Here is a 13,491-nt window from a genome sequence, read left to right as displayed (position 1 = left end):
CCAAACTGTCTCCCGAAGTGGCCGTGCTATCTGCATCCCCTCCAGCAGTGAATGAGTGTTCCTGCAGCGCCATGTCGTCACCGGCCCTTGATGCTGCCGGTGTTCTGGAGGCCGGCTGTTCTAACAGGCGCGTGAAGGTGTCTCCTCATTTTAACTTGTATTTCCCTGATGACTGTGACAGGGGCATCTTCTCATATGTGTATCTGCCATCTTCTGAGGGGTGCGCGAAGGTCTTTGACCCACTTTTAAACTGGGCTTTTCTTATTGTTGACTTTTAAGCGTTCTTCGTATTTTTCCCTTTATCAAATGTGTTTTTTGTAAATATTTTCTCCTAGTCTGTGTCTTCTCATCACTCTTGACAGTGTTCTTTTGCAGAGCAAAAAAACTTTAAGAAAGTCTAGCTTACCAATTCTTTCACAACGTATACTTTTGGTGTTGCTCATCTAGATTTCTTGCTACGTTATTTTCTAGGAATTTTGTAGTTTTGTGTTTTATGTCAGTCTGAGACTCATTTTGAGTTAATTTTTTGTGAAAGGTGTAAGGTCTGAGTCTAGACTCATTTATTTGCATGTGGGTGCTCCGCACCATTTTTTGAAAAGACCATCTTTCTCTATTGTATCGCCTTTGCTCCTTTGTCAAATATCAGTTGACTGTATCTATGTGGATCTATGTCTGAGATCTCTATTTTGCTCCATTGATTTATTTGTCTTTCTTTGCCAATATCACCCTTTCTTTGTAGTGAGCTGTGCTGGCTATTCTGGGTCTTTTGCCTTTAAAATCAGTTTGTCAATATCCACAAAATAACTTGCTGAAATTTTGACTAGGATAACATTGAATCTATAGATCAAATTGGGAAGAATGAACATCTTGACAATATTGCATCTTCTGTCCATGAACATGAGAGAAGAGCTGAGAGAGGACATCCTCGCCTCTTGAGTTGCTTGAACCTGGGAGGCAGAGGCTGCAGTGAGCCTTGCAGTGTCCTCAAGGAGCGAGGTCTCTCTCCTTGCCTTGTTCCTGACCTCTATTTCTTTATTCTTGTTTGATTTTGTGGATCAGGGTTTTGTAGTTTTCCTTATATGGAACTTGTACATATTTTATTAGATTTATACCTAAGTATTTCATTTGAGGGGACTAATGTAATTGTATTACGTTTTTAATTTCAAATTCCTTGTTCATTGCTAGTATACACAAAAGCAAATGACTTTTGTATGTTAATCTTGTATCCTGCAAACTTGCTATAATTGCTTATTAGTTCCAGAAGGGTTTTCTTTGTTGTTTTCTTGGTCAATTCTTTTGGATTTTCTATATAGATAATCATGTTATCTGTGAACAGTTTTATTTCTTCCTTTCCAATCAGTATACTTTTTATTTCTCTTTTTTGTCTTATTGCATTAGTTAGGATTTCTGGTATGATATTGAAAAAAGGTGAGAGAGGACATCCTTGCCTTTTTCCTGATCTTGGTGGGAAAGCTTTGAGTTTCTCACCATTATTATTGTAGATATTCTACGGCAAGTTGAAGAAGTTCTATATTCCTAGTTCACTGGGTTTTTATCATGGATGGGTGCTGGTTTTTTGTCAAGTGATTTTTCTGCATCTCTTGATGTGATGATGCAATTTTTATTCATTTCCAAATGTTGAACCAGATTTGCACACCTGGGGTAAGTCCCATGTGGTCTTGGTGTGTAATTCTCTTTCTACATTATGGAATTGAATTTGATGATATTTGGCTGAGGATTTTTGCATCTATGTTCATGAGATATATTGGTCTGTGGTTTTTCTTTTCTTCATCTTGTTGGGTAGTGGGGTGATGCTGGCCTCACAGAATGAGTTTGGAAATATTTTCTCTGCTTCTATCTTCTGAAAGAGGTTGTAGAGAATTGGCATAATTTATTCCTCACATGTTAAGCAAAATTCACTAGTAAACCCATCTAGATTTGATGTTTTCTGATTTGGAAACTTGTTAATAAATAAATTAATTTTGAGACAGTCTCACTCTGTTTCCCAGGCTGAAGTGCAGTAGTATGATCTCAGTTCACTGCAGCCTCTGCTTCCCAGGTTCAGGCAATTCTCCTGCCTCAGCCTCCCAAGTCACTGGGATTACAGATGTGTGCCAACACATCCAGCTAATTTTTTGGGGATTTTTAGTAGAAACGTGGTTTCGCCATGCTGGCTAGGCTGGTCTTGATTTTCTGGCCTCAAGTGATCCTCCTGCCTTGGCTTCCCAAAGTGCTGGAATTACAGGCATGAGCCATGGTGCCTGGCCTGGAAAGTTGTTATTTATTCAATTTCTTCAATAGATACGGGTCTATTTAGATTGGCTAGTTCTTCTTGTGTGAGTTTTGACAGACTGTGTCTTTCAAGGAGTTGGTCCATTTCATCTAGGTTACAAATGGGCATAGAGTTGTTCATAGTACTCCCTTATAATCCTTTTGATGTCCGTAGGATCCATAGTGATGTCCCCTCTTTCATTTCTGATATTCATTTGTGTCCTCTTACTTTCTTAGCCTAGCTAGAGGCATATCAATTTTCTTTGTCTTTTCAAATAACTAGCTTTTGGTATCATTGCTTTTCTCTATTGATTTTCTGTCTTCAATTTTATTGATTTCTGCTGTAATTTGTGTTATGTCTTTTCTTCTGCTTACTTTGGATTCAATTTGTTCTTCTTTTTCTAGTCTCCTAAGATGGATGCTTAGGTAATTGGTTTTAGATCTTTCTTCTTTTCTAATATATATACATGCTATAAATTTCCCTCTAAGTACTGCTTTTGTTGCATCCCACAGATTTTGATAAGTTGTGTTTTCATTTTCATTTAGCTCAAAACATTTTGAAATTTCCCTTGGTATTTCTTGTCTCATGTGTTATGTAGAAATGTGTTGTTTAGTCTCTGTGTATTTTGTTATTTTTTAGTTACCTGTTACTGGTTTTTAGTTTAGCTCCATTGTGGTCTGAGAGCAGACATTGCCTGATTTCTATTTGCTATGGTTTGCCTCTGTCTCCCCACCCAAATCTCATCTGAAATTTGTAATCCCCACAATTTGAGATGAGATTTGGGTTGGGGACACAGAGCCAAACCATATCAAACAGAAATCAGGCAATGTCTGCTCTCACCCAGGGAGGGACCTGCTGGGAGGTGATTGGATGATGGGAGTGGTTTCCCCCATGCTGTTCTCATGATAGTGAGTGAGTTCTCATGAGATCTGATGGTTTAAACGGTGTCACTTCCTCCTTCGCTCTCTCTCTCCTGCCACCATGTAAGACATGCCTTGCTTCCCCTTTGCCTTCCACCATGTTTGTAAGTTTCCTGAGGCCTTTCCCAGCCATGTAGAACTGTCAATTAAACCTCTTTTCTTTATAAATTACCCAGTCTCAGATAGTTCTTTTATAGCAATGTGAAAGTGGACTAATACACAATTCTTTTACATTTGTTAAGGTATGATTTATAACCCAAATGTGGTCTGTTTTGGTGAATGTTCCAGGTGAGCTCAAGAAGGATGTTATTCTGCTGTTGGATGAAATAGTCTATAGATGTCAATTATATTCATTTGATTGATGGTGTTGAATTTGACTTTAGTGATTTTTTTCTTTTGCCTACTGGATCTATCCATTTCTGATAGAGAAACATTGACGTTTCCAACTCTAATAGTAGACTCATCTATTTCTCCTTGCATTTCTATCCGTTTTGCCTTATTTAGTTTGATGCTCTGTTGGCAGTCACACCCACTTTCAGGATTATCATCTTTTTGGAGAATTGACCCTTTTATCATTATGGAATGCTCTGCTTCATCCCTGACCCTCTCCTCACTCCAAAGTGTACTGTCTGAAATTAATATAGCTACTCCCACTTTCTTAGTGTTAGCAGGGTATAAATTTCTCTATCCACTTTTAATCTACATGTACCTATATTTAAAGTGGGTTTCTTATAGACAATATCTAGTTGGGTCTTGTTTCCTGGACAGTCTATCTTTTAACTGGTGCATCTTCATTATTCGCATTTCAAGGTAACTATGGATACAGTTGGGTTAATATCTACCATGTCTGTTACTGTTTTCTATTTGTTGCCCATGTTCTCTGTTCCTATTTTTGTCTTCTACTCTTTTTCTGTCCTTTGTGGTTTTAATTATATTCCATTTTCTCTCCTTTCTTAGCATATCAGTTATACTTTTTAACTTTTTTTAATGGTTGCCCTAAAGTTTATAACATACATGAACAACTAATCCAGGCCCATTTTCAAATAATACAATACCACTTTATGGATAGTGACACCTTCTAATAACAAAATCACTTTTTTTCCTCCCATCCTGTGTGTCATTGCTGCAATTGATTTCACTCACACATCAGCATATGTCAAGCATACATATTTAACGTGTATAAGCACACATGACCAAATGCATTGTTGCTATTAGTTTGGACAAACTTATTAGATCAGTGGAGAATCGGAACACAGTGTTTATCTTACTGAGCTTTTTCCTTTTCCAGTCTTTGGATCTGAGTAGTATTCTCTTTCTTTCTCTCTAAAGAGCCTCCTTTCTCATTTCTCACAGGGCAGGTATACTGACAACTGATTCCCTCAAGTTTTGTTTTTCTGAGAAAGTCTTTTTTTTCTCCTTCACTTTAAAGGATAATTTCACAGGGTACAGAATTCTAGGTTGGGTTCTATTTTTTCCTTTCTCAACACTTTAAATATTTCATTTCATTCTCTTCCTGCTTATGTGGTTTCTGAGCAGTCAAATGAAATGTCTGTCTTTGCTCCTCTGCAGCTGAGGCATCTGCATCCTCAGTTTGTCACTCATTCATTCACTGCTACCCCAAGTGGTCCCACAGCTGCTGTTGGAGAACGGAGTGGATGTCACCTGGTTCTTGCTTGCAGAAGCTGCAAGTCCAACAGCACAGGGGACCCACTGCATGAGAATGAGGGGAGCTGCAGGGTGGGGGCTCAGGCGGGCCCCCCTCCCCGAGGGCCTTCTAGGCAAGGCTCTCATACGTGGAACGGACGCCAGCTGGAGGGCAGGGCCAGGCACGCTCCTCAGCCTCCAGCGCGTGGCTTCCCCTCCCAAACAGAGCAGCTCACAGTAACAGGGACAATAATCACAGGGGCTGGCGTGAGGTCGACACTCCTTGGGCGGGCACCGTGCTTCTGTCGGACTCACATGAGTCAGCATTTGGGTGACCCCTGCCTGTACCTCCACAGGGTTCTTAGGACAATGGGAGGAGCCTGTGTGAGTGTGGGAAAGGCAGCTGCAGGTCCCGCGCTGAGAAGGTCCCTCGCCTAGAAGCCAGTGCCTCTGGTCTGGTTCAGGCCCTGTCTGCACAGTGAGTCAGCTGGCATCCATAGGAAGAAAGGGCATTCCCTGGGCGTGCTCCAGAAGCAGCTATATGTCTGTCAGGCTGAAGCAGAGGCTGCATCTCAGCGTGCTGCCTGGATGCCCCTGCCCCTGTGACAGCTCAGAAACAGCAGCTGTGGGCAAACCACGGTGACGGCCACGTGGGCCCACCTCCCTCCTGCTGCTCTGGCCAGAGCCCGTCGCAGTGGTGGCAGAGACCAGCTCCGGATTTTCTACTGCAGCTGGAAAGTCCACATCAGGACTTGAACATTCTCTGCACCATGAGGAGGTGAGAGAGGCGGGTTCGAGTCCTGCTCCTGCACGGGTGAGGGTGGTGTCTGGATGTGGAGGCCAGGGCCTGGGAGCCTTCACCCCTCACCAGCAAGGTGGGCAGATGCCACGTCCAGGCCTGCAGTTCTCTTCCCCTGCTGCCCGGGTCCCCAGGCATGCACGGAGTCCTGGACTTTCACTCTCCTGGGCGGTCAGAGAGAGGCCTGGGGTCTCTGCCGAGGAATCATGTCACTCGCCCTGCCTTCAGAGTCCAGGAAACTGAGGTGGGAGAGGCTGAAGTTCCCAGAGGTCACGTGCTAAGGAGCTGCAGCGCCACCTTTGCGTCCCTCCCCTGCGGGGCTCCAGGATCTGGTGCTGGGGCCCCAGGAGAAGAGGGAACCTATGGACTGCTCGTAGCTCCCCTACTCCTGGGGAAATGCAGGGAAGCTGAAGCCTGCGCCGTCCCTTCTCCCAGCTGGCAGAGGGCCCTCAGGCACGATGGAGAGAGACAAGGAGGGTGAGGAGGGCAGCAGGGACAGGGAAGGTGGCAGGGAGACATGGAGGGCGGCGAGGGCAGTGAGGACAGGCACAAGGAAGCAGCCCCACCCCTCGATGCCAGGAGCACCCTGTACCATGACTGACAGCCACAGATGCCTCCAGACATGGCCATGTGTCACCCGGGGACAGAACCACCAGGCAGAGCACGTCTAGGCTTCCAGGGATCCCCTGGGGTGGCTGCCTCCTCATGGCCTCTCCCCACCCTTCTCCGCCTCCCTTCTCCCTCCCTGGAAAGGTCTGCTTCAAACCTGTGAGAAATGACTAGGGGCGGCTGTAAAATCAAAACCCTCCTCTCAGGCCCAGAGGAAAAATGAGCCACTTCTATTTCTTGGCGCTTTTCCCCGTGAGCCTTGGACAAGCTTCCCGAGGCCTGGCCTCCGCCCAAGCAGCCGGTCCCTCCCAGGGGCCTCCCCGTCGGGCTTCCTCGTCCTAAATGGAGTTGGAGGCGCCGCAGCAAACCCGGCAACGGGGCGAGGATTTTCACAGCGGGCCCTACCTGATGATAGGAGGGATTGTGTTTTCTCCAATATTGCCAGAATAGCAGTGTTGTAAAGGTTGCTACAGAAACACCTCGGGTCAGCGTCGAGTCCAAAATAGAGCGTCTAGACAAACTCCTACTGTCTGACCTTCGACGTGTTTCCTAATTCACCCGATCTTGCCAAGCAAATTGGTGACTAAGCAGCAACTCCCTTTACACTCTGTCATAAAGGCCTGACGAGGCCCAGGCGCTGTGATACATTTCAGTCTGGCTGCGGCAGCCGCTGCACCCGCACAGCTCCCACGTGGCTTCCCAGCGCGATGTGTGCCTGGTCGCCATGAACTAATTTCAAGGCCGAGTCCAAAAGCCACAGGGCTGCCGGAAAACAGAACTCACTTTCAGCCAGCAGGGCCCCAGAGTTGACATAAAATGTGGAGAGGGAGGCTGGAGGCGGCTCTGGCGAAAACAAAATAGAAGTCGGGGCGGGACGGCCCCAGTGGCCTCTCTCCGTGCAGGGTCCGGGAGAGGGGTGGGGCAGCCGTTCTGCTAAATGAATAGAGCCAGCTGCTTGGCAAGGCCGAGCCCCTCCTCAGGGCCTGAGTCCGTCCGTCCTCTGTCTCCCCTGCAATGCTCTGTCCTGAGCCTCTTGGCATCACCTGTGTGAAGGGATTCAGGTGCAAGGAGAGTTGCGCTCTGCTCTAAGCGTGGAGACCCTGATGTGATGGAATGGTGCAGCTTCCTTTTGCCCTGAGTCCAAGGCTCTGGGTTTCAGGCACTTGGGCTGGGCATGCTGCAGGTGGGACGGGGCTGAGGCTCCACTGGGCAGGGGCGTGGAGTGGCGGTGAGGGAGGAGGGAGGTGGTGTAGGCTGGGCAGGGTGGGACGTGGGCAGCCTGGGGGATACTGAGCTTCATAGGGAGGGGGGCGGGGGCTGCCCCGGGTGCTGCCGCCGGCATGGCCACGGCTCTGGTGACCAGGCTATTTCCACAGATGGCAAAGCTCACTGTAATTGGGGTTGCTTCCCCAGGGACAAACCTCTGGTCCTAAAATGGAAGGCAGGGGGGAGAGAAGACTTTTACTGGAAAAGAGGCCACTTTGCCAGAACCACGTTGGTGCCACAAACTGAGGAATACCTGTCTGTCCACACTGGTGCCAGCTGGCCCATCGCTGTCGCTTAACTCCAAAAAAGGAAAACAAAAACACTTTCACCAGATAGTGTAACTCTTGGACCGGAGAGTGAAGTGGAAGCCTCACTCTAAACCTTTCTGCAGCTGCGCGCTTGGCCTGGCCGGAGTCCCGCCGAGCAGAGCGGAAAGTGAGCCAGTACCAGTGCTCGTGGCAGGGTGAGCCTCGCGTCTGCTGCGTCTTGAAGGGGGCGGCTTTACGGCTTAGCATGTCAGTTTTCTATACATACCAGAAACGCAAGTTTTCCAGAGTCCTCTGGCCAGAGGTGGGTGAGGCATTGGCAGTGCTTTAGAAGACACAGAAGCCTACATGTTTCTCTGAATTTCTCATGAACTGCCCCTGGCTGGCACTGAAGCTCTTTCAGAGGCAAAGAGCTTCAGACGGGCGATGTCTGCCCGTTGGCCCCTGGCAGACCTGCCAGCCTCCAGGCTGAGAGCAGGGTTCCAGCATCCGAGCAGCCAGGCCCAGGTCCAGCCACGGCAGCCCGCACAGGCCTCTGCAGCCCCCGACTCAGCGGCATGGGGAAGCTTAGCTCCACGGGGCCACAGCACAGCCTGGAGACACGGAGGCTGTCCCTGCAGTGGCACCTGGGAGATGCCACTAAGCTGTCACCTGCAGCCATGACTCAGCCCAGCAGTCCAAGTGCTAGGCAGAGAACTGCTCCCATCTACAGGATGCCCACTGGGTGGTGAGGAGTGGGGCAGGCGAGGGGAAAGCTCCTGCCCGCATCTCCTGGGCTCTGTGGCCTGTGCTGCTGGGTGCAGGGGGGCAGTCCAGGGACTGAGGACTGTGCCACGGTGAAGAAAATCCACCTCCACCAGGGCCTGACCCCTGCTCGGTGCTGAGTCTGCCTTGGTTCCCTCACTGGAAGGTGGGGAAAACGAGATCCCCTCCCATGGACGTGTGTCCACACTGATAGTCAGTGGGGCTGGCGCGGCACAGCCCTGCCTGGGGCCCTGACACGCACAGCAGAACCTCCGTAGGGGGCCGCTGACCACCCCCAGGTCTCCACTGCCACAACCTGGCGTTCAGGATTGGCCAAGGCCCGCAGGTGCCGGGGCAGCAGGGGGCCCCTGTCACAGCAGTGAAGGACACCAAGGGCCCTGTAGCCCCGTGCCGGGACCCTAGCCTCAGCTCCTGCAGCCTGCCCCACCAGCGCTTCCCGGGGGGCACTGTGAGGTCCCCCCAGTGCTGTCTCTGCAGGAGAAGGACTTAACCTCACCTGAGAACTGGACATCCCTTACTTACCCCCTCAATCCCAAGCCTGTGGTGTTTCCACCTGCTTTAAACCAGGATCCATGGAGAAGCGCACCTGCTCCCCTGGCTTTGGTGCGGCTGCACGCACGGTGTCGGGAGGACGTAGACGTGCTGTACTGCACCTTTAAAGGAAAGTACCACGGCTCTGCACACCTTCCCCCCGGTGCCACGGCTCTGCACACCTTTTCCCATCCTACAATTGTCATGTGTTTTTCATGAAATGAGTTATTGGAAAGAAACTGACAATGTCCAAAATATACAACTTCTTTTGGAAGTTTTGAAGAATCTTGGACTCCAAGGGGCTCCTCTTTTGAAAGCCGTTCCCTTCTCTGGCCTTGGGGGGCTGGGAGGGGCGTGCTGAGCCTGCACGGAGCCTGGGCAGGATGTAGGAGGCCCTGGGGGAGTGCTGGAGCCAGGCAAGCTGGGCTGCTACCAGGCACCCAAACCCCACCAGACACCCCAGGAGAGGTGGGCTGTGAGGCCGGGCTCAGAGCAGAGGACACAGGCAGGGAAGCAGCCCCGGGGCTTGGCACAGCAATCAGAGTGCAGGGTGTCCACGGTGCGGGAGTGCAGGGTGCAGTGGTGTGGAGTGTGGATGAGGGTATGGGGTGCATGGTGTGGGAGTGTGTAGGGGCACAGCAGGTGTGGGGGGTATGGGGTGGGGGATGCTGGGTGTGTGGGAGTGTACGGGAGCACAGGGGATAGGGGGTGGGGGCTGCTGGGTGTGTGGGAGTGTGGGGTGTGGGAGTGTGTGGGGGGTATGGAGTGTGGGGTGGGGACACGGTGTGCGGGGCAGAGGGTTGCAGGAGCGTGTGGGATGAGAGGGTGCTGGGTGCATGGTGCAGGGTTGTGCAGGGTGGGGGGCTGCGGGGGAGGTATGGGGGGTTCGGGGTGCAGCGGGGAGGTGCGGGGGCTGTGGGGTGCAGGGGTGCCTCCAGCCCCGGACCTGCTGGGGTTGCGCTGGTTCTGCTGCTGACGGGTGACTCACCTGCCGCTGTGCGCAAGTCACTGAAAGTTTTGGAGCCTGGTTTTCTTACCTGAGAAATGGGGCTGATGATCGTCCTGACTGATCGATCTGACCATCCTGTGCACCACTGGCCTCTCCGATCCACAAGCTTCGAAAGCATGTTCATATCAGGTGGGCTTCCCTCCAGGTGCAAAACCCCCGAGTTTCCTGCCTGACTGCCGACTCCCACTTGCTGTCCAAGCTTCTGCAGGTCTGCAGGGGACTGGTTACCCCGAGACTCATGTGTCCAGGTGAGCTGGGAGGTTCCACATGGGAGCACATAGAGATGGGGCACACGGGGGCCAGGGGACACAGGGGGACATGGGGAGCATGTGGAGGCATGTGACATCATGGTGGGTGTGCAGGGGCACTTTAGTGGAAAGGAAAAACAAGTGCTTTTTGGAGCAGTGGATGCACCTGCCCAGCCCCCAGCACACCCAGTGCCAGCAGGAGGAGTGGCAGGAGAGCGAGCAGCATGGGTCCTACATGGCCCAAGCCTCCCTAAGCCCTGTAGCTTGGCTCCCGGCCCCTCCTGCCCAGCCTGCCTGCTCCCAGCCGGGGTTTCCCATCTACACAAGCTCTGCCTGTCTAGCCCTCAGGCCACCTGGACCCACCACAAGGGCATCGGTCCCTTCAGGGCTCCCAGGGTTCAAGGTGCAGCTGGGTTGAACACCACCAGGAATGCTGTGTAGAAAAGGCCTTCGGGGACAGGGAGTGCTGTGTAGACGAGGCCTTTGGGGGCAGGGCCTGAGGGCCATCTTTGCACCAGAAAAGTGTTGTGAACTCCAGAGTAGGGAAAGATGGGAACACAGAGGGGGAGCTGTGGGTTCAACTGTGTCCCCGGAAGCATGTGGAAGTCCCGGCCCCTGAGACCTGAGAGTGGGACCTCATTTGGAAACAGGATCCTGCAGATGTGGTCAAGACAAGCACTAGGGGGGTGCCCAAGTCCAGGAACGGGCATTCTCCTAAGAGGAAAGAGACCAACATGGTCCATGGGAGGCAGAGGGTGAGGTTGGAGCAACAGCACAAACCAGGGAAGCCGAGAGCAGCAGGTGCTGGGACAGGTGGCTAGGAGCCACCAGGAGCACCCGGGGGGCACGCCCTGCCCACGCCCAGGAGCACACCCAGCAGCACCCAGGGAGTATGCCCTGCCCAAGCCCAGGAGCACCCGGGGGGCACACCCTGCCCATGCCCAGGAGCACCCGGGGAGCATATCCCATCCACGTCCTATTATGCCAGGGTTTCAGACTTTAGCCTCCAGGGTTCTGAGAGGATAAATTGTTAAGTCCCCCAGTTTGTGGAACATTAACCTGGCAGCCCCAGGACCCTAAAACAATGGGTTAAGCATAAAAAAGTGGTTCCTGTGGGCTGCAAGGGGACTCCAAGGTGCATCTGTGGGGCCGGCATCCACTCTAGAAGATAGTGTCTTCTCTGAGCTCTGTGCAGGGACACAGATCAGGGCTATGGAGAGCCACAGGGCCACTCCATCTGGCTGCACATGGAACCTCCATGTCCTCAGGCTGCACACAGGCAGCCCCTCTGCAGCACATGCGGCTGTGGCTCCTGCAGCTCCCAGAGAGAATGGCTCAGGGCTCGGGAGTGGCGGCTGTCATCAGAGATGCCTTTTCATTTTGCTCTTTCTCTCCCAACTCCAGGCCCTTACGAGGTGATGAAAAACCTGCTGAAATAGCACAGAGCAGCCCCTCCCGCGGGGATTCATAGCATTCATCTCGAGAGCCCACACAGGCCACACCACCGACCCACAGAGGGGAAGCTGAGGCAGGAGCCTAAGGACCTGCCCCAGGCCTCAGAACGAGGTGCACTGCGGCTGTTTCCGCTATTAAGTCGACAATCTCTTCAGTTTCTGCTTAATGTTCTCAATTAAGGTTCTCCTAATAAAGAACATTTGTGGAAAAGATAGGTGGGGTTGACACAGTTCTGCGGTCCACAACGCCTCTGAATCCCAGTGAAAACAGGCCAGAACCTTCTCAGCTCCCAGGGCACAACCAAAATACAGACAGACAGGAGCGCCCCAGGGAAGGAGGACTGGCGTGGCACCCACACAGGCATCAGGAAGTGTGTGAGCCTGCGAATGTGCACCTGTGTGCATGTAGGTGGAATGTAGGTGGCATGTGTGCATGAGCCGAGTGCATATACATGTGAATGGTATGTGTGCATGTGTAAGCATACATATGCCTTATGCATGTGCACATTGCATGTGAGTGTATACTGTGTGAGTATGCACTGTGCATGTGAGCATATGCATGCTGTGTGCGTGTATGCACTGTGCACATGAGCATGTGTATGCCATGTGTGCGTATATGCACTGTACATATGAGCATATGTATGCCATGTGCGTGTATGCACTGCACATATGTGCATATGCAGGCTGTATGCCATGTGTGCATGTATGCACTGCACATGTGAGCATATGTATGCTGTGTGTGCACTGTGCATGTGAGCATATGTATCCTGTGTGTGCATGTGTGCAGTGTGCATGTGAACATATATATGCCATGTGTGTGCACTGTGCATGTGAGTATATGCTGTGTACTGTGCATGTCAGCATGTGTATGCCATGTGTGTACTGTGCACTATACCTGTAAGCATACGTATGCCATGTGCATGTAAGCACTGTGCATGTGAGCATATGTATGCCGTGTATGCATGTGGACTGTGCCTGTGAGTATATGTATGCCGTGTATGTGCATGCACTGTGCATGTGAGCATATGTATGCCGTGCGTGTGCACTGTGCATGTGAGCATATGTATACCATGTGTGCATGTGGACTGTGCATGTGAGTATATATGCCGTGTATGTGTGTGCACTGTGCATGTGAGCATATGTATACCATGTGTGCATGTGGACTGTGCATGTGAGCATATGTATACCATGTGTGCATGTCGACTATGCATGTGAGCATATGTATGCCGTGTGCATGTGGGCACTGTGCACGTGAGCATATGTATACCATGTGTGCATATGGACTGTGCATGTGAGTATACGTATGCCGTGTACATGTGTGCACTGTGCACATGAGCATATGTATACCATGTGTGCATGTGGGCTGTGCATGTGAGTATATGTATGCCGTGTACGTGTGGGCACTGTGCATGTGAGCATATGTATACCATGTGTGCATGTGGACTGTGCATGTGAGCATATGTATACCATGTGTGCATGTGGACTGTGCATGTGAGTATATGTATGCCGTGTACGTGTGGGCACCGTGCACGTGAGCATATGTATATGCCGTGTGCACTGTGCATGTGAGTGTATGCCACGTACGTGTGTACTGTGCATGTGAGCATATGTATGCTGTGTGCGCGTGTGCACTGTGCATATGAGCATATACCATGCGTGTGCGCTGTGCATGTAAGCATATGACGTGTGTGCACTGTGCATGTGTGCA

The 13,491-nt window shown here is 50.9% G+C and overlaps 1 long non-coding RNA gene across 1 annotated transcript; it reads left to right on the top strand.

Moving 5' to 3' along the window:
* The first annotated feature begins 6,895 nt into the window (after nt 1-6,895).
* Nucleotides 6,896-11,990, top strand: LOC129051646 (uncharacterized). Its single transcript, XR_008516066.2, has 4 exons — nt 6,896-7,427; nt 7,658-7,973; nt 10,227-10,329; nt 11,734-11,990. It is a non-coding gene; the product is annotated as an uncharacterized LOC129051646 (long non-coding RNA).
* Nucleotides 11,991-13,491: the final 1,501 nt, after the last annotated feature.

This window comes from Pongo abelii, chromosome 17, assembly GCF_028885655.2.
Source record: "Pongo abelii isolate AG06213 chromosome 17, NHGRI_mPonAbe1-v2.0_pri, whole genome shotgun sequence".
NCBI classification, from domain to species: domain Eukaryota; kingdom Metazoa; phylum Chordata; class Mammalia; order Primates; family Hominidae; genus Pongo; species Pongo abelii.
This window is presented reverse-complemented; position numbering and strand designations above follow the sequence as displayed.